Here is a 27,479-nt window from a genome sequence, read left to right on the forward strand (position 1 = left end):
AGAGGGAGGTTCGGCCAGCCCTATGGTAGGTGATGAAGATGAAGATTAGATCCTAGAAACTAGGGAAAAGCAAAGTATGGCAGAATGTTGGCAGCATAACTTTACTCTCATTAATCTTGCAAATACATGAGTCAAGCCCTCTTATTTATAGTGTTTACGGGGCTGGAAATTAAAAAGAAAGTGGAGGGAAATTCAAATGAGAAGCATTTGAATTTAGAGCCAATTCCTAGTCACAAGGGAAGTGTGACTTGGTTTCTATTTTTCGCACCTCCTAAATCTATACCTACACCTTCTTTTGTGTCACATGGAAGGTGTGACTTAGCTTTATACATTTGCACCTCTTATATTTATATCTACACCTCCCTTTATGTTCTACTAAAAATACTCAAAAGTAATTACAAAAGAAAGACATCCAATGATGCTTAGTTTGCCCATATCTTCTATTTGTTGGGCTTTAGTTGAAGCTTGAACTTGTATTTGGGCTTGGGCTTGGGCTTGGGCTTTTTCTATCATGGGCTTGGGCCTCTTCCATCATCCCCTCCCTCTTGAAAAGGATTTGTCCTCAAATCCAATGCTTCTTCTTCATCATCATTATGTGGATGTATGTGGCTGGATGGTTTCCATCATCCCCTCCTTCTTGAGAGGATCTGTACTCAGATCTACAGGTTTGATCTCGAACAACAACCTTATTCCTATTTTGAAAACTAGGTTCGTCCTCCAGGATCAAATGTCCATCTCTATGAGTCATCAAACAAATGAAATGTGTTAGTTTGAGCAGTTGTGTAAACATTAATTTTAGGAAGTTGCCATTCCTTTTGTTTTTCTATTGTTTTTGGCAACTTCTCATAATATTTCTCTATTTGTTGTTGTATTTGTTCTTGAATCCTCTCATGCATTTTCTTAACAAAATCATCTTTTGTAACTCCTTCTTTATGCACAAAGGTATGTAGATTAGGAAGGGGTAATAAATCTAAAGGAGAAAGAGGATTAAGTCCATATACAACTTCAAATGGGAAAATATTGGTAGTTTTGTGAACTACTTTATGGTATGTATGCTCATCTCTAGAGTTGTGTTTGTCCTTTATGATTATTCTAGGCATAGTAGAAAGAGCTAGATTTTCAAATGTATTTTGACCATGCCTTTGAGGATGATAAGAATTTAAAGTGTACAACTTAGTTGCAAGTTTTCCCAAGAGAATCCTCAAATCATGGTTTGCGAAATTTGGAGCTCTATCCAACACTATGCTTGAAGATAAACCATGAGGATGTATCACTTCTCTAGAGAAGAGTTTATCCATATCCATGAAAATGGAATCAAAACCTTTTTGTTGTCGTAGGAAGCTCTAATATGAAATTTGTGTCTTCCCAAGGATCATTTGCAAAAGGTGAAGGAATATAGAGTTCTTGAGACATTGCCTTAGGTGTAGTTTGAAAACAAGAATTGTACCTAAGGTAATGTCTTTGAACCTCTTTTCTCATTGGGGACAAAAGTTTTCCTTTTAAAAGCACTAGAGTTTTATCAACTCTAATTTGACCCATGAGTTCTCCTTCATGAAGACTTTCTTTCTTATGTGTAAAGATAGTCTCGTTGTTACAACCATTGTTTATGAGAATTTGTACACTTGGCAATGGTTGTCTCAATAAGACATGACAAGTTTCTTTAGGCACTACCTTACATAAAAATTTGTTTTTGTAGATGCTTATAGATAACTTGACATTCAATTGGTGATATCCTAGCACATATGAGAAATAATTTACTTGATCTTTATCTATGCAAGCTTCTTTTAAAGACTCTTCTTTTTTGCTTATGCTTGCAAGTGTTCCTTTACAAAAGGTAAGGCTTTGAGGTTGTTCAACAAGACACATATTTTCAAAGGTATTTTTAAATCTTTTGTCTTGTTGAAGGACCTTGTGGGAAGGAACACTCTTCTCCCACGCCTTTTGTTTCTCTAGGGTCTTCTCATGCTTTTCTTTTTCTTTTTCTTTTTGTTTAGCTTCCCTTTCGAATTCCTCTCTTTTCTTTTGTATTTTTCTTTCCTTTCTTTCTTTATGGGAAGCAAACAATTTTTCTACCCTCATTTCCCAATCTAGGCAAGCTTTTATATTTTCTTTTCCATGGAAATGGGGTTGGTCTACCCTAACCTCTCTTGGGTTTTCTTGTTCTTTTCTATCTCTTCTATGTCTTCTAAGGGGTGCTTGATAATAATCATTTATTCTAAGGCTTCCCTCCCCAAAAGAATCATGATCTTAGAGATAGATGCATGAGAAGGTAATTTTTTTAAAATGTGAGACTTCTCATCCTTTGCTTTAGTCAATTCATTAGTTTTAGCCTCATTCTCCAATTGTTTAGATGAAATTGATTGCATATCCTTGGAAAGTTGTTTCAAAAGAGATTTCAAGGATTTCACCTCACTTTTAAGAGATTTAGAGGAGTGAGAAGACATGACTAAAGCTTTGTGTTTAGAAATGTTTTACTTTTAAGAAAGAGGAGGGAAGCTAATGAAGGTAGTTTTCCAGGTAAGAGAGGTGAGTCACAATGGACTACTTAAATACCAAGTCTTTGCCTTAGCCAAAAACTATCCCTCAAGACCTTCACACAAATCTTTCTTTAGGTAAATCACTTGAAACACAATGAGGATGTAGAAATCAAATTTTGAATGCAAGAAAACAATGCAAACTATTTAACAAACAAAACAAATAATCAAAGCTTTAAACAAGACTAAACAAAAGCAATTAACAAAACAATTAACAATTGCTAAACTAGATAATTCTACACTAGTCGGCCCTAGGTGAGGCTTCTTGGACACTTGGAGCCCTTGAAGACACACTCACCGTCTAATCACGTAATTAAAGAAGTAATTAACAAAAGTTAAGTTGCAAAGAATAAAGAAAACTCCCTTTGTTGATTTTTTTTTTTTTTTGCTATTGGCACTTCCTTGGTTGTCTTTTCTTTGTTGGGCCCTCCAAGTGTTTGTGGTATTTGTTTTGGTAAGTAATGGTTTCTGCCCTTGCCTTTGTTCCTTTTAGAATTAGGGACTTAATTCTCCAATTCCAGCACCTATCAAGAAGACTAGACCTTACTCAAGTCAAATTTCCACTCAAATAAGCACCAATTGAGAAAGAATTCCAGCACCAAATCTAGAGGCCAAAGAATTAAAGCAAGAAACAATTTAATTGAAGAAAAACAGTACCACACAAATGGAGTTAAATTGTGACAACTAGAAAGAGTTCCAAGAAATGTTAGACAAGCAAATAAAGATACTCAAATAAAGGTAGGCACACAAAATGGATCCTAAGAATAGCACTAGAATAGATTTCAAAATAAAAATAAAAAAATACAGCACCACTGAAAAATTGTTGTGGGCCAGAGAACGTGATTTTCCCCGATTTATGCTGAGCTGTCCATTTAAGATTTGCTTCTGAAAATTTATATGCAAATAATTCAAGATCTTAACTAAAATCTGGCGTTGGTTTCACTCCAAACGCATGAGCCATTTTTTTTAATAAATTTTTCAAAATCAATGTTCAGTTACGCCAACTGTAGCGCCCAGATTTGCACACTGTTTTTATAATATTTATCATTTTTTTCTATTGACTCTTTTGAGCTGATTCTTTTTTTGTCTTTTCTATAACACCTCAATCTTGCATAATCCAGAGAATCAGAAATTTCCTAGGTAGGAAAATAATTTTCTTAAACAAAACAGCCAGCACAGAGTTATGTAAAACAGGGGATTCTGTAAAAACTGGAAAAAACAGCAAGATACCAAAAGACAAACACAATGGAATTGATGAAAAGGAATTTGTGTAGATCTAAAACACAGCAGATTCAAAACAAATATTTAGACCAAAATCAAGAAACAAATAAGCCAAACAAAGTACTACTTATGATTTGATGACATTTTGGAAAAACATGACTAGACAAAACACATATAGATTCAGAAATTAAAAGACTCAAAGAGCATAAAATGAACCAAATAAAATTGCAATAAGGACTCAAATACCTAAAATAAAAACATCAACACAAAGTGTATGGAATCCTACCAAAAATTGCACAAAGATTGCTCAAGAACAATTGAACAAGATGCACCGATTGGAAATTCCAAACAGCACACCAAATCAAAGTAAAAATTAAAAACAGCAAGACAAGTATGAAAACAAGATGAACAACATGAAATAAAGAAGAACTCAAAATGAAAATGACCAAGAACTATTCATCTTTGAAGAACCTATGCTCATGATACCAAATGATGGCATTCTCATGGAGCTCTTCTTGGATGTTGTGAAAAATGGTGCGAAAGCTATGGATTGAAATGTGCAAGATCCTCCTAGGAGCTATGGTGATCTTGAAGGTGCATGATGTGTATGGAAAGAGGGAGGTTCGGCCATCCCTATGGTAGGTGATGAAGATGAAGATTAGATCCTAAAAACTAGGGAAAAGCAAAGTATGGCACAATGTTGGCAGCATAACTTTACTCTCATTAATCTTGCAAATACATGAGCCAAGCCCTCTTATTTATAGTGTTTAGGGGGCTGGAAATTAAAAAGAAAGTGGAGGGAAATTCAAATGAGAAGCATTTGAATTTAGAGCCAATTCCTAGTCACAAGGGAAGTGTGACTTGGTTTCTATTTTTCGCACCTCCTAAATCTATACCTACACCTTCTTTTGTGTCACATGGAAGGTGTGACTTAGCTTTATACATTTGCACCTCTTATATTTATATCTACACCTCCCTTTATGTTCTACTAAAAATACTCAAAAGTAATTACAAAAGAAAGACATCCAATGATGCTTAGTTTGCCCATATCTTCTATTTGTAGGGCTTGAGTTGAAGCTTGAACTTGTATTTGGGCTTGGGCTTGGGCTTTTTCTATCATGGCCTTGGGCCTCTTCCATCACCTCTTCTGCCCAAGTCCCTTTAGCTTTCTCAAGCCTTCTCTTCAGACCCCTGAGCAGGACTCTGTTGGCGGACTCTACCTGCCCATTTGTCTGGGGGTGCTCGACCAATACGAACACCTGCTTTATCCTGACCTTTGTACACAGTTTGCCCAGCTGCTGGCTTGCGAACTGTGTACCGTTGTCAGAGACAAGGCACCTTGGCACGCCAAAGCGACATACTATATTCCTCCAGACGAAGTGTTGCACCTTGTGGGCTGTAATCTGCGCTACTAGCTCAGCCTCAATCCACTTTGTGAAATATTCGATGGCCACTACCAGATACTTCATCTGCCTTATCGCCAAAGGGAAGGGCCCCAGAATGTCGATTCCCCACGTGTGAAAAGGCCACGAGCTGTAAATCGACCTCAGCTCTTCTGGAGGCGCCTTATGCCAATCAGCGTGTTGTTAACACTGCTTACACCGTTGGGCGTACCTTATGCAATCTTCTCTCATTATGGGCCAATAATACCCCGCATGGACCACCTTCGACGCCAAAGAGCGTCCTCCCACATGGTTGCCGCAAATCCCCTCATGGAGCTCTGCCATTATACGTGTACACTGCTCTCCACTCACACACATCAGGATTGGGTGAGTGAAACCGTCCCTGAACAGCTCCCCATCCAGAAGGGTGTACTTGGCAGAGTTTATTTTTATCTTTTTGCCCTCCTCGGGCTCCAATGGGAGTATCCCATCCGCCAGGTAGCGCCTATAGGGTGTCATCCATGTGTCCCCTTCTTCCACTACACATACCTGCATAGGATCCCCCTCTCCCACTTGTTGGGTTTAATAGTGCCAAAGTTCAAGAGGGGGGGTGAATTGACCTTTTAAATCTTTCTCGCAGAAACAGTGTTTAACATAGTTTACAGAAAATAAATCGATTTATGTGAAAATGAACAGATTTATTTTGGCACTGTTTGTATTTGAAAAGCGTTTATACAGCAAGGTTAATCATAAGATTATGCAGATAGATTTTCCAGATGCACACACACTGATATTAGAACGAAAACCAGTGAAACACAAAACAGCAAACTTCAATTTCAAGCAAGTGATTAAGGTTCGATTGATAGCATGCCAATTAATTGAGTAACCTTTACAATCAACCTGTTCCAGTGGCTTTTAACAAATTATAAGTGTTCTTATCAGAATCAAACAACTTTTCCAGAAATTAAGAACAGGATGAATCGAGCCCAGAAAAAACAGATTTATTATTGATTGAACAGATTTATTTCTTTGTTGTTTTAACAGTTATGCAGAAACTTAAGTGCAGAGATTGAGAGAGAATGAACACAAGGCAGTTATATTGGTTCACTCAACTGAGCTACATCCAGTCTTCACCTAAACCAAGGTGAAATTCACTAAATCACAATACAAACAAACACAATTCCCACTGTTCTTGAAACCTACAAGAACTTAGGTACTCTTGCTGAAAAAACCTATTTTAGCTCACACACACTCTTCAAGAAAACCTATCAAGAAAAGTGTTCAACCAAACTATTACAAGAAATGAAAAGTGAAACGACTACACCTGATTGAGGATACAAAGATCTGCCTTAAACCAGTAGGCAAGATTGCTAGAACAGTAGCAGCACCTCACACCAAGCTTTTGAAACCAAACCAAGAACAAGCACTTTGTGATTTTCGAAATCTTTGAAGAACAAATGCTAATCCTTTGTAAACTCTTAATTCTCTGCTGTAAAACTTGTTTTTACAAATGTATGAACGATTATTAAACTCAGAAATAAGTTCTCATTTTATAGAAAACCAACTTATAACAGAATTTTGAAAAACAGTTGAAGCTGTTATAAAATGAACAGATTGAAAATAAAATGAACAGATTTATTTTCAAAAGCAGTTAGAGAATTTGTTAAGTGAGCAGACTTAGTCAACCATTCTGGTGCAGAGATAAAACTGAAAAACGTTTAAGCTAGATATGGCACCAGAGACAAAATGAATCTATTCATTTACAGATGAATAGATTTATTTTTCAAAACGAAAACAGAAAAGCTTAACTATTTAAACACAGTCGTTTTGAAAGGTAGAAGACTTAGTCAAAATACATGATGCACAAAATATAATTTTCACAAGACTTAGCCAAGGCATCAGTTAAAAAAGAATCTGTTTATTTAAAAAAGAACATATTTATTTTTATGCAGTAAACGTGTTTTTTGTAAAACATGTGAAAAATCGTTTAAGAAAACTTATGCTTGTTCTTATCACATGGCCAGTGGTTAGGAGGTGAGTTACTCAGCAAAAAGCCCGCTCTTAAACAACCTCTAAGCACTACCTAAGACACACTTAAAGCAAAGCAAAAATTCACATGAAATGTACATAAAAGTTTTCATCAAACATAATCTTGAAGGGGCAGCAACCATCTTCAACAATCTCCCCCTGTTTGATGGAGACAAATCCCCATAGCTCTTGTTGCTTTAAGAACCTGCACTGCACCACAAATTAAACCAGAAAAAAAGAACATTGCATAACATGTAAAATGGTTTAAAGGTGCAGAATTTAACTCCCTGTTTTAGCTAGCTTCACCTAGCATGGTGAGCTGTTTTTCTCCCCCTTTGGATTCATCAAACAACATGTAATCATAGGAAAAAAAAAACCAGAAGCATAACCATAATAATCCAAAAGATAAAGACAAATTGTTCATCATTACAGACTTTTAAACTAATAAAGAAAGCATGAAAAACAGAAGACTACTGATCCTTGTAGTAAAGCTCTGCAAGTTGTGCCTGAACCCCTTCAATCTGATCATCAAGGTGTTGAAACCTTGCTTGAGTAGTTTCAAAGTATGCCCTTTGTTTTGTAGTCATTACATCAAGGCGATACAACACTTGCCTTTCAAACATAGACATTGGTTCTCCTCGGTATTCTGGAGATTGATAGGCAACTATGGCATTTGCAGCAACTTCCTCATGCACAGATTGGGTAGCAGGTGAGTCATCCTCCATGGGAACAGCTTCATCCTCATCCTCATTGTGGAGGTTTGATGCTTCATGTTCTGCTTGAGGGTCCTTTCCTTTAAGAACCACCCACTTGTCCTCAATTTTGTGAAATCCCATTTTGGTGAGAGTTGAATTATCAATCTCACTTACAGCTTTGATAGGGTCGTTTCTCTCATTTGTAACATCAACACCAAAGTAATCAATCAATTTGGAAACAAGAATAGCATAGGGAAAGCGGTAATCAGCCAACCTTTTTTATTTGAGCATGTGTTCATTGATAATGAAAACCCAATTTACCTTAATCTGGTTCATGATGCAATATAGAAGAATTAGATCCTCTTCATGTAAAACTGCATGGTTTGTACCTCTTGGGATAAGTTGCCATGCTATGATGTAGGCAACAAGGCGTGGAGTGAGGTTCAAATGCCCTGCATGGAACCTGCTTATACTCTCTGTAGGATTCCTCATACAGCTTTTATAGTATTGCAGCTTGTTGAATTCTTGAATTCCACTGGTGTTTCCCTTTCCTACTTTCAGTCCAGCATACTTTATTCCAGCCACAGAATTCCACACCTCACTTGTGATCTTCATCTTGGTCCCTTTCACATAAGAGACAACATTCTTTCCATCCAATGTGAGGTTAGTGTAAAACACCTTAACCAAGTCAGGATATACATTACCCGTTAATTCCAGCAGCTTTTTCAGTTTATGGTGCTTCAACACAGCCCTTGTTTCTTCCAATTTTTCAGATTTCAGCCAGTTGAAATCCAGCACCTTGGGTATTTTAATATGCTTTCTGCTTGTCTCGTGAATGTAGGCATTGATTGCTTCTTCATTTCCAGCGAACCAACCTTCTAGCACACCTTGAAAGGTGGTTTGCTTGCCCTTATTTTTCTGTTTCTTTGAAGAAGAAGCCATGGTTGAACCAGAATTTTTCTCTTGTTTCAAATGGTGAGAACAGAGAATAGGTAGCCAATGTGGGTAGCAGATATTCACACAGATTTATAGTAAAATGAATGGGTTGATACGGCAGTTATGAGTGGATATGCATGAAGATTTTATGCTCTGAATTTGTGCAGAGAATCTTTGAAAATATGCAGCAAATATTTAGGGTGACGATGCACACAATTCATACCTTTATTGAGCATCCAAACCATCAAATCGGTTACATAACCATGACCAAAACCGTCAAAGGTACAGAGGTTAATGCCCACTAGGTCAGTCAAGTAGTAAAAGATCAAAATTTCTCTTTCCTAGTCATAAATGCATATCAGTACAGAAAATAAACACATTCAATTACGAATAAACAGATTTAATTTTTCACTGCTAGGCACAATTGACATTTATAATACCCAATTCATTAAGCAGAAAATTAAACCTATCTTTGGCTAATGGTTTTGTGAACAAATCAGCAAGTTGTAAATCAGTACCAATGAACTTAATCTCACATGTTCCATTAGATATGTGTTCCCTTAGAAAATGATGCCTAATTTCAATGTGTTTGGTTCTTGAATGCATGACAGGATTTTTGGTTAAGTTGATTGCACAAGCCTGCTTCAGCAGTGGAAAGAGCTACACAAGCCTGCTTTTTGCATTGTCATGAGATCAAGCTTGATCCAAGCAAATGACAGGTTCCACTTGTGCTCTTCCTATCAATTTTGCAACCTGCAAAATCTGAATCAGAATATCCAGTTAAACTTGTTGCTATAGATGCTTTGTATTGCATAAGTTTTGTTTTGTAGGAACTGCTTCATATTCAAACAAAGTCCAACACAAGCAACCAGGGATTTTTCTTCATCAAATAGGGGGAGATTGTTGATCAAGAGTGATCAAAGGCTTTGAAGAATCCAAATCCAAGTGTTTGATACAAGGTTGGAGTTGTTGTTGTGTTTAGGATAGGATCTGGGTAGTTTAAATGTGTAATCCACTCTTTGTTGACTCTAAAGCTAATGTGTTTTAAAACCTTTTTTAGTTTAAATTGTTTTTTAAACTAAGTGAAAAACAACCTGTTATTTTGTTGAAACAACCGATTATTTTACTCTTAGGTGTTTTTGAAAAGGTTGAAAACTGTTTTGGTTGGTTGACTTGCGGTCAAACCAAAACAATCGATTGTTTCTTTGAAAATCCTAACAAAATTTTGTTTTGTTAGTTGAGTGTGCTTTAAATGATTTCCAACTGAATACGCTCCTATATTAAATGTTTTGACCAATCTTTGAAAGTTATAAATAGTTTGTTTATGTTTTATAACAAAAAAAGAAAAACAGATTTGAGTTTTTCAGTTGTGAAAGATTGCTTTCAAGTTTTGAACATTCACATCAAGCTTTGGGTTTTCTCAAGAGAGAGTGGAATAGGATTACATTTGTATTGATTTTAGATTGTTTTGTAAACAAGTGTAATTCATTCTGAATATTCTGTAAATTTTGGTGTTGTTGCCAAGGAGTGTTGTGTGCTCTTGAGGTGGTCAAGATCAACATTCTTGGTGTGTGTTGTGCCAAAGAGAGTGTGTTTCTTGAAGGGTTCAAGGTCACTTCTTTGGTGGTTTGTGTGTAATCTGTTTTGATTGCTTAGTGGATTGCCTAGTGGCTTCTGGGGACTAGATGTAGCTATTAGTTTAAGAGTGAAGCAATATAAACTGTTTGTGTATCTCTTTCTTCCCTTAAACTCATTTAAATTCAGTTGTTATTGTTTTACTAGTATAAACAACCGATTGTTTTGCAGAAACAACCGATTGTTTTGCAGAAACAACCGATTGTTTTTCTGGTGCTTTGCTGTTTTGTGCTTAATTTCTTGGCTAACTGAATTTCTGATTTAGTTTCATACAAAGGATTTTGTTCTAGCTAAAAAAGTTTTCAAAAACCCCTCTTAAACAATTCACACCCCCTCTCGTTTAAGGCCATACATTCTAACAACATCTACACAGACAACTAATTAGGTTTTCATTTCTGTCCTGTTGCACACCAATAACAAGTACAATGATCTCTTTAAATAAAAATTATAAAGGGGACACAATGATTAAGCCCACTCACTAAACATGGTGTCTAGTAAGCCCAACCCAATTGGTCTTGGCTTCATACCTAACAAAAGAAACAAAGAAAACACTCTCAAAGAGAGCACAAGTAAAGCCCATACATGTATAACTTCACTTAGTTAAGAATTTACAATGGTTTGCTCACAACCTGATATGAGTTCCCAAAGATAGATTGTTGAAAGACTAATGACACTACAACACTCTTTTTATTATTCTTTCATGTATATCTTCGTGTATAGGTTGTTCTTCATTCTTGATCTCTTTAAGTAACCTTTAGATGAGACTGTTGAAGACTTTATGAAAAAGGTCATCTTCTGCATAAACTCTTTTAAGGTAGACTCACAATATGGAAGGTCTTGATCTTTTCGTAAAAGTTTTTTCTTCAAATAATCCAGTAGGCTCAAATAATTTTGTAGGCATTGTATCTATAGATACCACATGATAAGCTCTTTCTTCTTGCATATTTGGATGAAACAAGGAAGATTATATGTGAAAGAAATGAATAATAATGACAATATTCGATGAATGAAGTGGAGAATTGGTAAGAAGCAAGGTGAGAGGTGGGGTCAACTCACTAGGAAGGAGTTTTGTGTTAGCTACGAAGAAGACTACCCTAGAGAGCTCAAGAACAAATTGTATGGCCAAAATTGGGTAACATAACAATACTCTTTCAAGCTGTAAAATACATGAGTTGAACACGCTTATTTATAATTGAAAATTAGGTCAAGAGGTGTTGCAAATGAGAGAGAAATTCAAACTTGAATTCCCTTGGATGCCAAGTTTCCTTCACATGAAACATGTGAATAAGCATGGAATGCAAGGGATTAACCTTAGACACACTCTCTCTTTCTCAATTACCAACCTAGGGTTTTTAAGCCTTTGGAAGCCCATTGGAAACCCTAAGGTAGGTTAAAACCCATAATTCTAACCCTAACCTATTTTAGGAACAAATACAAGCCTAAAACCCCTCATCTACTTAGCCCAAATGCAAGACATACATTATCTAACAACTACAAATTTAAACAAATCATATTCTACTATATACATTTATACAAAGTAAAGCTTGGTTCAACATAATAAGAGTTTAACCTTATTAAGCTCAGTTGAGTCTCATTCTTCTTGTATTCTTCTGATCATGGCTCTAGTAATTGGTCCCTTGCTTAGTGGTCTTCCATCACTTGTTTGTGATTTTATTTAAATGAGTTATGTTGTACAAAAATGATTGTTGAGAATGATAAGAACGGTATGAATTTGGGGTCACAAATTTGGAATATGTGAGTCATTGTTGGAGTTATGTATTAAGTGAAGACACCATGTTATAACAAAGATCACATTACTTCACCAATAGTTTAAGTCACAAACTAATACAAGAAAATAATTAAATAAAAATTAATTTTAGAGACAAAAAAATGATTAGTTACTATATTATTAAATTAGATATTATTTTAGAGACTAAAAAAGTATTGGTATCTAATAATAAAATTTATAAACTAACTAGTTTAAATATCAATAATTTTTTTACTCTCTAAAATAGAATCTAATTTAGTCAATATAGTAAATAATTATTTTTTGTCTCTAACATTGGTTTCTATTTAACTATTTTCTTGTATTGTAAGATATCAGGTGGTGAGAAGTTGAGGAAGGAGTTCATGTCTAGACGTATGGTTTGAGTTTAATGAACTTACCCTAATTTATTACTTTAGATTCTCTTGTTAATCTAAGTCTTGGATTGTATCAGATATTGGTCTCTCGTATGATATACTTAATACGATTCTTTCGAAAAATATTAGTTATTATTTTATGTCTTGAATATCTTGTGATGTATAGATCTGTGTATGATCTATATAGTTTTTGTATGTTTGTCTTTGATTTGTATTAAATTGTTTGTGGATTGTTAATAATTTTTTATATATATATTTTCTCATGATAGAAATTTATTTTAATAGTTTACTCTTGTATGCAACTATATTATATAATAACATTCTTAAACTACTAAAGATTTATTTTTTTTATTTTTTGTAAAACTTTGTATTTATGTATATTTTTGTATATGTTTAAGTTGCATTTTAAAATAGTATATATTTTGTACATTGTTAAGTTAATAGTAAAGTAGATAGTCTTGTGAAAGTGTTACAAATATTCTGTCAATAATTATATTTCTTTATTTATACGAAAGTGTATCATTATTATTTTTTAATTTAAAAAAGGAAATATTGTAATTTTTTATTTAATAAAATTATATTACTATGTATGATTAGTTGTATTCTTCTTTTCATATTTTATTTTAGTGCAATTGAATAATTTTTATTGGCGACTTTCATCTAGAAGCGTAAAAGATTGAAAGCATATTATGCGGGTTTAGACCACCGTACGCCAAACGTATGCATGATGTTAGTAGACGCCAGTCAAGACTTGGAATTCACTGGACTTATCGGGTAGACTTGGAATTGACGGGACACAAAATAAGCATTATTATAAAAGTTAAGAATATGTTCAAAGAAAAAATTATAATGTTTGAATATGATGATTCAAAATCGGGTTTGGTGATCAATAAATTGAATTAAAGAATATCTCAAATCACACGTAATAAATAAACGATGGTTAGAATAACACTTAATAATTTATGTTTTAAAATATTTAAAAAATATCTCTGATAAATTAACTAAATACTGATTAACTCAAAAATGTTATAAATGTTTTTAAGATATTCTAATATTCTAATATACCAATATATTTTTCTATTAACTAGAGATGACGATGCATATCAGTTAATAACTGATATCTGACCATTATAGAAAGGGTCAATAACTAACACTATAAATAAAATCATATGCGAAGTTGTAAGGTACGTTTTAATCGGCTTTACAAAATACACTTTTTATACAAACTACTTACTAGAACGTCGAAGTACTAGTTTCAGGTCACTCTTGGTCGAATATCGGGCCAAGGATCAACATTTAGAGAAGAAGACTTGAAGAAAGAAACCAAAGGATTATTGATACGTTAGCAATTGTATAACTAATTCTAGGTCACCCCGACCAAGTACCGGTCGAGCATCAATTGGAGAATGAGACTTGAAAGAAAAAACTAAATGATTATTGATTCATCAACAATTGTAGAACTAATTTTAGGTACTATTTAGACCCCTCTTTATCCATAGAGGTACACAAAGAAGTGTTGAAGAAAAAATTATTAAAAAATTAAAAAAAAATGAATATAAATAAGTTATAAGAAAAATATTTTGTAGTAGTTCAAAAATGCAGTTTTTTAATAGCATATTTTTTAACATATTTTAAAAGTTGTATTATAAATTTTTAAAATTGATTTGGAAAAAAATATATTGGGTTAAAAAAATACTCTTTTTTTACATTATTACAAATGAAATCAATAAATATTCCAACTGTATAATTTGTTTAAGAAATTGACGGAACACTGTGTTAGATGAAAATATTTTTTTTTTTAAAACAAAATATCAATATATAATATGTTTCTATATATGATGTAACGATGTTTCGATCTTACATATGTTAAAATAATATTATTAAAATTGATCATTAAGTATAATTTATTTTGAAAATCATGATTAATTTTATAAGATATCAAAAAATTAAATAATAAAAATATATTTAAATTATTTTTTTTCTTAACTCTTAAATAACATGAGATTATTAAATATATTGAAACATAATATTCCCACACAAACGAGTGTAGGATTTATGCTAATTACTAACTTTCACATTTAAAGCTATTATATAACGAAAATACATTTTATCCATAACAATCCCTTTTTTAAACTACTAGAAAAGTTCAAGACCAAAGAAACAGTAACACTGCCTTGAAATTTTTTTGGATATCAATATCCACCTTCCAAATTTAAATGATAAGGAATCTTACATAGTAACCAAGCAGAAGGATTGGTCCATATTAAAAGAAGAGTCACGAATATATCTGCTGATAACACTTCTTAATAATAAAATTTTATATTTAAATAATAATAATAATAAATAAAATTTGCGAAGGTTAAAAAAACTTTCGTTAATTTGCGAAAGTTTTAAAATAAACCTTTGAAAATTAATGAAGGTTAAAAAATCTCCGTTATTTTGTTAAGACTTTAGAATAAACCTTTGAAATTTAACTAAGGTTAAAAAATCTCCATTATTTTGTTGAGGTTTTAGAAAAAAACCTCTATTAGTTAAATCAATTACTAAGGTTATATTAACCTCCGCTAAATAACCTCCATTAAAACCTTTTTTTTTGTAGTGATATCTGCTGATAACACTTCTTAATAATAAAATTTTATATTTAAATAATAATAATAATAAATAAAATTTTAAGAGAAAATAATAATATACAATAGGTATTGATATGATAAATAATATTAATGATATAAATATATTGTTTCATCAGATAAAGATAATATAAATACATTTATTTATTTTAACTTTTTAATAATTTTTAAATATAAAATTATGATAAAACTTTAAATATTAAAATAAATAATATCTCGTGATGGTTAACTCTAATAATATTATTTAAGATTAAATTATTAACATTGTTTAAAGATTCTCTTAATCCTGCTATATTTTTTTAAGAATAAATTTATATGAAACTTTGAATTCTAAAATAGATAATATATTAGATACATTTAACAATATTATTTCAACACTTGAAATAAACAAATATCATAATCTATGTAAATTTTATAAACATAATCTATGTTTTATTCCAATGTTTTTTAATTGAATCCTATGATTTGAAGCCGCCTCTACCATAACTAATACTTAAAAATTAAGTCAATCTAATTAAGAAGGAAAGAGAATAAATTTGATCAAATTTAAGAGTTGAATAAAACTAACTTATTTGGAATCTAGATTTCAAATTATTTTTCAATTCTTTCAATCTAGACACACTTTCAATACCTACAAACTTAGGACATCCTATAAAGATTATATAAATTTAGAGTAACCTAATGTTAATTTTTAATTTATAGTGACAATTAAAACACTTTCGAAAAAACGAAGTATTGTTTCATGGTAGTTTTTAATTTTTACGTAAAAAATATTAATAGTTAGAAATAAATGTAAAACATAACAAAACTATTTATCTAACATTAAATATAATTTATGGGGAAATACTTTATCATAAAATTGTATTAGAATTTATATTTTTTTTTTATCAGCAAAGAATTAATAAAAGTATTTATTTAATAGAAACTTCTACTTATACGAAATAAACATTTCTTTTGTCTCGCACAAAGCTAAATTATTAAGGATTGCGTACTATAATTAAATTGAAAAGCTTTTCTAAAAATAATTGATAATCTTTTTTTTTCAAAAAATATATTTTGTGAATACTATATGATAAAGGGTTTCAGAGTGTCACTAAACCAATTTTCATGTACCTATATAAATCTTTTGCCTGAACAAATTACAAGAAAATCAACATTAAACGTTACTATGGTTACCCTAACAAATAAAAACTAATATTAATTAATAGTATGGAATAATCATGGAACATATTTTTGAAGGAATGTATTATTCTCATATTAAGTTTTACATTCTTTAATAATGATAATGTTTAAAAAAAAATATTTCATAATTCTAAATAAATAGACAAAAACAATCATTAAGCATCTTTGTCTTCATTTTCAGCATAAAAAAATAGAAAAAAATAAATTGGGTTAAAGATGAAATTAATTGAAAGAGTAATTAGAAAAAGACCATTTTGTGGGAGATGAGCTTCCTTTTTGGTGGGAAGGCTCCACCTTCAGGAAAAAAAATTTGTTAATATGGACATTTTGGTGTGAACACGTTTATATAGAAAAAAGAAAATTTTTGAGATCTTAATGGTACAAATTAGCCTTACATATAACACTATTATGTTTAAATTTGAATCTTTGAGTTTCTATTTTAAGTTATTGAGGCACACAAATTTCTAACCCATAAATAAGATATGTGTGAACTCAATTAATACTAACGAGTATAAATATTAAAAGTCATATTAGTGTCACTCATACTAATATTAATTTAAATAAATAAAATTAATATATATATTAATAAATATAAATATTTTAAATAACTAAGATTAGCATTAATTAAGTGAACGCTAACTTTAATAAGTATTAAAATTAGATTAGACCATAACTTAATTAAATGTTAAGAATAAAATGTTAAAAAACATTTGACTAGGATTCAAAATAAATATAAATATTAAAATTGAATAAAATTAGTATAGATTAGATTGTTGTTAACTTTAATAATTTTCAATTTTATTAAACTGACTCTATTTATGTTATATAACTAAAACTATTATTTGATAGAAAATTGTTAATGGTAAAAAAAACTTAAATCTATTGAACATATTTTATATATTTGTTAATTATTTTTGTTAAGACGATTTAGTCTTAGACTTTCTCATAGTAAAATATTTCAAACATGTTTTGATGATGATAAAACTTACAATAATAAGAATTATTGAAACAGAAAATAAAACAATGCTATGAGGAAAATAATGCATCGGATGCACAAGACAATATCACAGACAACGCTAGACGATGATCATACTGCAACAAAACTCAATGGACCAAGCGCCATACTCTAAGACGAAGGCTAACAAATAAGTGCTCAAAGGTAAATGTGTTAGACTATGTTGTTGGACGCATTGGAAGATATACTGAGAAGAACTTATAAAGTATGAACATTACACAAACTAGACAGTGATAAAATAAACGTGGCAAATGATGATCATGTGTTGGGCGAATAAACGTGACTTTATATATGCTTGAATTTTCATCAGATATTTTTTGAACACATTTTGATTAAGCCAAATCATATAAATTGTCTTTGCATCAAAATGCATTGTTTTAATTAAGATTTAAAATATATAGTGAGCAAAATTAGTATGTCTTGAATGATTAATGAAATATATTTTGCACAAGCATAATTGTCCTTAAATAGCTAGATATTTAAATCCGTGTTTGAAAAGAATTTTGAAAAACATATCACATACGTGTCCTATTTCTTTAAAGGATTTTCGAAACATATTTTGTGGAATATATTCTAGAGAAACAAATTTTTTCTAACTTGAATATATTGATATTGTTTGAATTAATATTTGAGAATGGAATGTATTGATAATTCCAAGATATTAAAAGATTATTATTCAGTGATATATTTGCTATAACATATTGAAATATCACTAGCAATCACAAAGGTTTCTAAATGTGATTTTAGGAACAATTAAGATGCAGAGGAGAACATGCACAAGTTTCCTTATTGAGCGTTCAACGAGCTTAAAGAAGTTATTGCAGAGCGAAAGTCATGGAAAGTCATTGATGACATTCAAAGTTGTTGCAAATACGAAAAGAAAGAGAATATGAGAAATACAATTAAGAATAACTCAAGTAAGAAATAGAACTTTTCTTATTCAAGATATGATATTATGAGGAGTCAGTACAACGTTCATGATGAGATAATTAAAGAAGAAATCCAAATAATGAATATGAGACAAAGTGGAGAGCGAGATTCAAGATTATGTCCAACAATCAAATCCACAACAAAGATAGAAAGAATTTAAGAGAGTATTGAAGCCAATTACAAATGGTAGAGACGCATAATAAATGATCAAGCAATCATTTCCATATTTAGCGTCCAAGGCAATTACAATGAAGAAATTGTGATAGAGATATGATTAAAGTATCAATCACATGCATTAAAGGATTAACGTTCATATCAAAGACCATAAAGAAAACAATTCAAATTGTTTCATATGCTCAAAGACACAGAGAATATAATCAAAGCAAAAGTTTTCATATTCACCGTGTGATGTGAAGAATATGAACAATTCACAAGAATGAAGGATACCCATAGATTACAATATTAAAGGATCAACATTCACATTTGGACTGAAAGAAGAAACAATTCAAATACAATTGAAGTCAAAGATGCAGAAGAATCAGTCAAGAAAAAAGATTTCCATATCAAGCGTCAAATGTCAAAATGAACAAAGAGAAGAATCAAAGCTCCAATGATCACAATCTGAAACATATATAAAGACCTTGAAGATGAAAAAGATATGCACAAGCATACACGATTACTACAAGCAATTAAGCGTTTGAGTGTGTATAGTTTTTGTAAGAGATTATTTCATATCTACTTATTAGAGAATTCATAGTTGGGGAGTGAACTATATTGAAAATCCTTCATTATGTGAAGATTACCCTGCGAGCTTTCACTATTTGTTCTCTTGTCGAGAGTGTTTTTCTCACTTGTATAAAGGTCTTAGTCTCTAGGGGAGATTAAGACTTGCCTCTTAGAGAGGTGTTCAATACTTTGCTTGAAGAGGCGGAGAATACTTGTGTACTTGGAGAGGTGGAGACTAGTTGAGTTGATAAAAGCTCTTAAGCGGGTTGCTTAAGTGGACTGGACGTAGCGCAAGTTGTGGGTAGACCAGTATAAATTATGTGTGTACTTTTCTCTCTATCCTTTGTCTTTTAGATATTGTTTTGTCCTGATAATTTTTGTAGATACTAAATTCAGTTCAAGCCTTATTCAACCCCCCTCCCTTTTAGAGTCAACTATAACTTCAATCTCTTCTTTTTTGTCCATTAGCTTTGTAAGATCACCCTCTACTGTTGCAAAAGAACTAACCCATTGCTCTGAATAAGTTACTTAAAATATTTTTAGAATGCTTTTTCGAAAGACAAATATGAGTAAATAGTCTTAAAGTAGTATTTATTAGTTTGAAAATTTTCAAAATGTTTTCCCTAAAACCTTTTTTAGGATATAAAAGCATAATATAAACATATAATAGAAATAACAATGAAAACTTGTTTTATACTAGTTCACTCAAACTGAGTTATGTTCAATTTTCCTTTAAAAACTCTTAAATAGTTTCACTATAATCAAACTGATTACACAAGTATTCTCGCAAGTATTTTTTACTTACACGAGTACACAAAGTCACTTATTAGTATCTCTTTTATCTTCATTTGAGATAAGAACACAAGTATTTTTTGACACTGAGTCATCTATGACTTTTATAGTATTTTATAAGTATCATTCTTGGCTAGTACAAAGAAACAAGTTTTTTTAATACAAGGAAAAACTCTCTACGAGAGCATATGAAATTTAAGCTCTTCTTAGGGTGAGATAAAATCATAATAATGGACAGAAAATGCACTATCTATTTAATAACATTGTAGGCAAGGATTACAATGTGCAATTTTTAATATGACCATTAGTTTTTTATTATTATTTTTTTCAGGGAGCACGTCTTTATTTATAAGCCTTAGGAAATGACCATTACTAGTTGGTTTGTTGATCTTTTATTGAATGGTATTAGAGCTTATTTGGGTTGATAATCAGACACATTTTTGTATTGCACTCAACTTATTGTGCTTAAAGCAACTTTCACTCTAATAATCATTTTCTTCTTGTAGTGAAAGCATCATATCCAACATGCACATTCATAAAGCCTTTTTTGTTTGGTGTACTATTGTGTCAAAATCGTCATAAAAAGAAGCGAGTCAACTTATGTACGCTGTAGACAATCAGATGAATTCAAACGAATGCATCTTGTGAAATGTAGTACGTCTTATGTATTGTGGCTTATTTCGGTCGAGTCTTCTTATGTTACATATGCTTTAAATTATATTAATAATAATATGTATATAAGTTATATTAATAATAATAAGTATAAGTTATATTAATAATAATATGTATAAATTGTATTAATAATAATATGTATAAATTGTATTAATAATAATAAGTATAATAAAAATGGTAATATGATCAAAGAACTTGTCTGGTGTAGTGGTTGATGTTTCCTTGGTCTCTGAAGGGTCTTGGTTGGGTTTGATTCCTGCTTGCTGCAGTTTGCTTTCAATATTAATTTATGTATTGTAGGTAGATTTTCTTTTGTTTTGTTAACACATTTAAATAAAATCATTAGTTAGTTTATCAAAAATTGAATATTATTTGTTTATATGATCAAAACATATATGATAAACATGTCTTATTGAGATTGTAATAAACAGTTAAGACTAGATGGTTAAGTGTAGACTGTTAAGAGTAGATCATCCAATTGTAACATACTTGAGTGTTATACTCTTGTAGAGAAGTGATGATCACGTGAGCAACTCGGATATAGAGGAGATAAAATTAATTTGACCTTTTCCTCACTTGAGCATCCACAAAATGCTTGAGCGTCTAATTTCTCATAGGAAAAGTAATTGTTTCGGCCTCTTCAAACTATAAATTATAGCTTTAGTGAAGATCTTTATCGCTTAAGTGACCAGTTAGACACTTAAGTAATAATGCTTTATCAAAACATTAAATGTCTTAAATGTCATCACTTGATCATTCTTTTTTAAACAACTATCTAGTCACTTGAGCAATTTACTTGATCATCAAAATATAGTTTGATGTATTAATGTCTCAAATCAATTGGATTGAATCACTTAATTGTTTTCCTTAACCAATCGCTTAATACTTAAACAAATTATCATAATAAACTAACATAGTTTACATTCAAACAAATATAACTACAACACTCAAGGAATATATACCCCATTTATTCATTAAGTATATCCTCATTTATTCGTCAAGCATATCCACCTATATAAAACAACATCATTAACAAGAAATCCAACACTTTCAATTCAATATTAAAATTCTAATTTAGTTTGGTAACAACATAAAACTCAAGGATTTATCTATACCCTCCTTGTCTATTAAAACTGAAACTTACAAAAATAACTCAACATCACACACTACAAGAAAAATGGGTATTAACAGAAGTTAGTTAGTGGAGGTTGATATAACCCTGTGAATTGACTTAATTAACAGAGGTTATTTTAACATTCGTTAAGTTCCAAAGGTTATTAAAAAATCTCAGCAAAATAATAGAGTTTTTTTAACCTTCGTTAAATTTCAAAGGTTTATTTTAAAATCTCAACAAAATAACATAGGTGTTTTTAACCTTCGTTAAATTCCAAAGATTTATTGTAGAATCTCAATAAAACACTATAAATTTTTCAAACTTTTATAAATAAATATAACTAAATATATTTATAAAATAAATATAAATAAATATATTTATAAATAAATATAATTAAATATATTTACAAATAAATAATTAAAAACCACATAGTTTTAATATACTTTATATATTTTATAACTAAATTCTCTAAAACTTTGAAAGTGTAACTTTACATTACAAATAAGTTTTCTAAAGTTTCAAAAATTTATTTTAAAAACTCAGCAAAATAATCTTGGATAATAAGTATATCAACAATTAATCTTGAATTTAAGTATTTCAACCGTACTTGCATATCTTTTATGATTGATGATAATTGGTTTATATAATTCCTAGTTTTTTTTTTGTTATCATACTTCAAAAAACATGACTTATTTTGTTTTAACTTTTGATGTACGTATACTTTATGTGAAATTTTAGTTTTAGTTATAATTGTTAATATTTAATTCTCATAATTTTGAAATATTTTAAGTTAATGCCTTTATTTTAAAATACATATAATAATTAATTAACTGTGTAAGTGAGAAGTGATAAAATTAATTTCTCCTTGCAATATGTTCTTGCAATCTTTAGTCAAGAACACATGACTTTGAAGTCCACATCTAATAGATAATGCAATTATTTATGATATATAAAACAGTGATAAACACCAATTGTTGTTGAGCTAGGTAACAGTGACTTGTGACACAAGTTGGGGCAGTAAGGTGATGGAAGAAACAATATTGGAGTAAGAAGAAGATAATGTCTAATTTAGTGTTCTTCTCCTTAGATATAATAAACATAAATGTGGTTGAATTGTGATTCCTTGTTAGGACTGTCGTCGACAACCATTGAGCCTATGCTGGAATATGGTGGAAGAGAGAAGTCAGGAGGATCGTTAGAGATGGTGAAAAATGGGATTAAAGGTTATTTCAAATAACAAGTCATTTTACAAATGTTTTGAAACTCATGGTATTTTACGGAGGTTCTTAAACACATGATATTTTACGGAGGTTTTTAAACCCATGGTTAACAGAGGTTTTGAAACCCATGGTATTTTATGAAGGTTCTTAAACCCATGGTATTTCATAGGGGTTCTTAAAGGATTTTCTCGAAGTTTAATAAAATCCCGGAAACACTGCAATCCTGAGTAAATGACTTAATAGAGGTTTTAACTCTAGATAGTGTAAAAATAAACCCATTTAAAATCTGCAATCCTGAGTAAATGACTTAATAGAGGTTTTAACCCTAGATAGTGTAAAAATAAACCCATTTAAAATCATTTTTTATTGTAACGACATAAAAACATTTATAGATATCTAATTTATACTTTACAATTTTAAATTAATTTGGACCATAAACTTCAATTAACGTTCCTTTTCTTAGTTTTCTTAGAATATGACATCTGTTGAGGTCATTGCTTTAAAAATAAAGAAAAACTAAGAAACTCTTAACTTTTATCTAAAGAACTAGATTTACAAACCACTACATACATAAACTATTTTAGATCCATCTTTAATATCCAATCTCATACAAACAAGTACAGATGAAAAAAATAAATTCCTCTAATGAAAAATCTAATTAAATAGACCTATGTTTAATCGTCTTCATGAGTTCGAAATAAACTCTAGAAAAATATTAATAATGTTTAAAAATTTAAAGAAATATAGAGAAAGTTCAAAGAAAATAACTTTTAGAAAAATGATTTTTTTTATAAAATAAATAATAAAATAGTTAAATTTTTAAAATTTATTATTTAAGGTCATATAATCCTCGTAAAAACATATAATTATATGATATGGTAAGAATATTGAATGGATTGCTATAAGAAGTCATAGTAGATGTTGTAATATTATTTTTGTTGAATGAAGTGTTGTTATGAAACAACCATATAATTGAGTGATAAATAGTAGGTGTCACAATTTGATGGACCATTTTTTAGCGTCCCTTGTACTTCATTATTGTTAATTAATAAAGTGCATTTGATTTAATATGATGATGTAATGGATAATGGAATATTGCGGATCTTGTTTGAAGCAAAGTGGTCAATTCATAAGAAAGAGATTTTGTAATGGAAATTATAGGTGTTGGACGTTGGTGGGAGTATTTTATAACCTAAACGTTACTTTCATAGTGTTCCTTCCACACTCAAATTGAACTGTCACTTACTTGGCATAATTATAAAACCCAGTCAAAAAAGACTCATTCCATATAATATATAGTACCAATATATTTTTTCCAAAATCGCACTATCACTTCATCTGGTTTAATGCTATTAGGTGGATGACTAACTAAAACTACAAAAGCTATTCTTTGATAATGTCTTTGGTAAAGGAAAGAAAAAGAGTAAGAAAAGAATAAATTAATGAATTTGGAAAAAAATTAATAGAGAAAAATAAGGTAATACAACTTCTGTTTGGTAGAGGAAAGAAAGAGAGTATAAATAAATGAAAAATAAAGTAAAAAATAATTATGAGATTCACTTATTTTATTAATTCTTTCTTTTTTCTCTCTTTTCAAACAAATTTAATTAAATTTATCTATTTTAGTTTTACTCTCCCCTTCAATCAAATAAATCGTAGGAAAATGGGATGATTAGAGATAATTGAATAACCCACATAATTGAATTATCGATGCTTCTAAAATAATTTTTAAAAGAATAATTAAACTAAAAAAAAAACACTACATCATTTAATACAATAAGACATTGAGGAACAAAATTTTAATTTTACATCATCTTAAAATTTATTGTGAAATTATAAGAGAATTAACAAAAGGAACGAAAGCAAAACTAAAAAATTATAAAAAGAAAAATTAAGAAAATTTTAATGTTTTGTTTTTTTAATGTGTTGTCAAGCTTGATGGTTTCTTTCTAAAGCTAACATCTTTTTTTAGGTTTCTTTGCTCCAACGATCTCATAATTTATAATTCGGTTTGTTCACTTTCTAATTTTTCATAATTCTTGAATTTTGTTTTCAGTTTTATCCCAAACTCTATTTCTTTGTTTTTTTTTCAAAAGATTTACTTATAATTCTATTTATGAGATATTTTAGATTTTATTATTTAATTTTTTTTCTTAAATTTTGTTTTATGTTTTATTAAAAAAAATAACATAAACTTTTATATAAATAGCCTGTTTGTTTGTAGTGATAAATGTTCATTTATACGGTCTACATAGACACTCTTATCACTAGTATAGTAGTCTACTTTAACTAAAAATATAAAATTAACATAATTGAGACAAAATAGATTTAATTAGATAAATTTCAATTAAAACAATAATTTATTTACATTACAATTAAAACAATAATTATATGAATCTATTATTAAAATTTTAAAATGTAAATAAAATTATGATCCTAATAAATAGTGTGATACATTAATATAACGAAGGTATCACGTCATGCCATGAATATTTGGCATCATGATGAAGAGATTAAGATAATATTTTACAAAATTAAATGATAAAAAATAAAAAAAAAACATTTTATAGACAAAATCAAGAATTTAAATCTCAAATACAGTGTAAAAGATTAATTTAAAATAAATATAAATTGTTACAATTCAATTTTTTTTTTTACATTATAAGAAACATACTATGTACCATCAAAATTGGATAAAAAAGTATAGCATATTAAAATAATTAGCTTCGTCTTGTTAAAATAATTATTTTATAATATCATATGAAAACTGGGGTTGCCTCCTGATCCCAAAAAAAACCTAACATTTATAGACACATCTATAGTGAAATTAATATAAAATATTTTGCCATTCAAATCTTCATCTTGCTCCCACCGACCCCACACCCATCCCTTTCTTTGAGTGAGTCCGCGTTGTCTTATACCAGATACATCGTTGTCGTTGATTCTGCATTTTTATAAAACCTTTTTTATTTCACCGTAAAACATAAAGAGGGAGACGGAGTTATAAATAATTGGTAGGTGTAATAGTTTTTTATCCAATTATTTTTTATTTATTTTAATTTGATTCTCTTATTTTCAAAGTCTCCATTTGTTCCAAATTTTTTTTCTTAAAAAGTAACTCAATCTATTTTCTTTTATGGTAGAAAAACAGGGTTGAAGGATGATTAAAAAACTTCTTTTAACGAAGATTAAAAATTCCTTAACGAAAAATTTATTTCTTATTCATAAATATTTTTGTCGTCATCTTCGATCTCTCAAACCCATTTTCAAGATCGATTGTTGCTTAAATTGTCCTCATGCATATGATTTTTTAAATATTTTTTTCTCTATTATGGTTATATCCTAAATCTTCATTAAATCAAAGTTCCAAAACCACAATTGACAAATAATAATTTACAAAGGAATGACACAACACAATTTGAAATTAATATAGATTCAACACAATTTGGAACTAATACATATATTGATCGGATGTGCTCGGATCCTCATCCCAAACACTTAAGTGGAGTAAACTTAGTTAGACAAATTATGTGGGAAATACCCAGCTCGGTCTGGGACAAGTATGAGCCGAGTGATACGTTACGAAGACGACCCAGATGTTTGGTAGTCTATATGAAAAAGAAAATTAAAGTAAAACAATAGAAGGAATAACTGAATTAGTTAAAGTGTATATATATTTTAAATGCAAATAAAGGTGCACGTTAACATAATTTTCTTGTTGTTCGTAAATTCAAATAAAGGTGCACGTAAATTCAAATATCGTAATACACGAAGAGTTACTATCATATGAGGTTCTCATGGATTTGAAATAAACTGACTGAGTTTACGAATTGCAAAACTAATATTAGATCTAGTGTGAGTAAGGTATAACAAACGCCCAATCAATCTTCTATATTCACCTGGATTCAAAAGTAATGAACCTTCACTTTCAGAGAGAGGATAAGATGGTTCCATGGGAGAAAAGGCGGATTTGCAAGCCAATAAACCACTATCAGAAAGAAGATCTAAACAATATTTTCGTTGATTGAGAACAATACCAGAAGGTGAACGACTTATCTCAAATCCCAAGAAATAGCAAAGAGTACCAAGGTCTTTGATACTAAATGAGTTATGAAGATGAGTTCTAACATGCTGGATTTCCTGAAGATTATTGCCAACTAACAACATAATGTCATCAACATATATCTGTTGATTTTGGCTTAATCCCAAGTCCCACATCGGTGGGTTCATTGTTTGGGAAGGAGGTTTGAGGGTTATAAATTAAACTCTCCTCCTTCACTGTTATATATCCCAATTTGTAATATCTTTTCCCATAATAGTAAAAGTGAGTTGTTTTTGCTGTGCTCGGAGATTAGGCTAAATTGGCCGAACTCCGTTAACAATTTTTTGGTGTGTTTTTTCCTCTTTATCTCTTTTATTATTCCGCTCTGTTTATTCAATATTATTTGTCGGGTAGCTCTGTTAGGATTCTGTTTTAGTGGGGAAATTACTCGTTTTTCCCAACAAGTGGTATCAAGAGCCGAAGGTTTGCCTTGGGTTGTTTGAAATTATTTGTAATATTGAATACTATATTTTGAGTTTGTAATGGCAAATCAAGAAGAAGAAGCGAAGGATGTATCCAGAGTGTC

Source organism: Phaseolus vulgaris, chromosome 8, assembly GCF_051622355.1.
Source record: "Phaseolus vulgaris cultivar YP4 chromosome 8, ASM5162235v1, whole genome shotgun sequence".
Classification (NCBI taxonomy): Eukaryota; Viridiplantae; Streptophyta; class Magnoliopsida; order Fabales; family Fabaceae; genus Phaseolus; species Phaseolus vulgaris.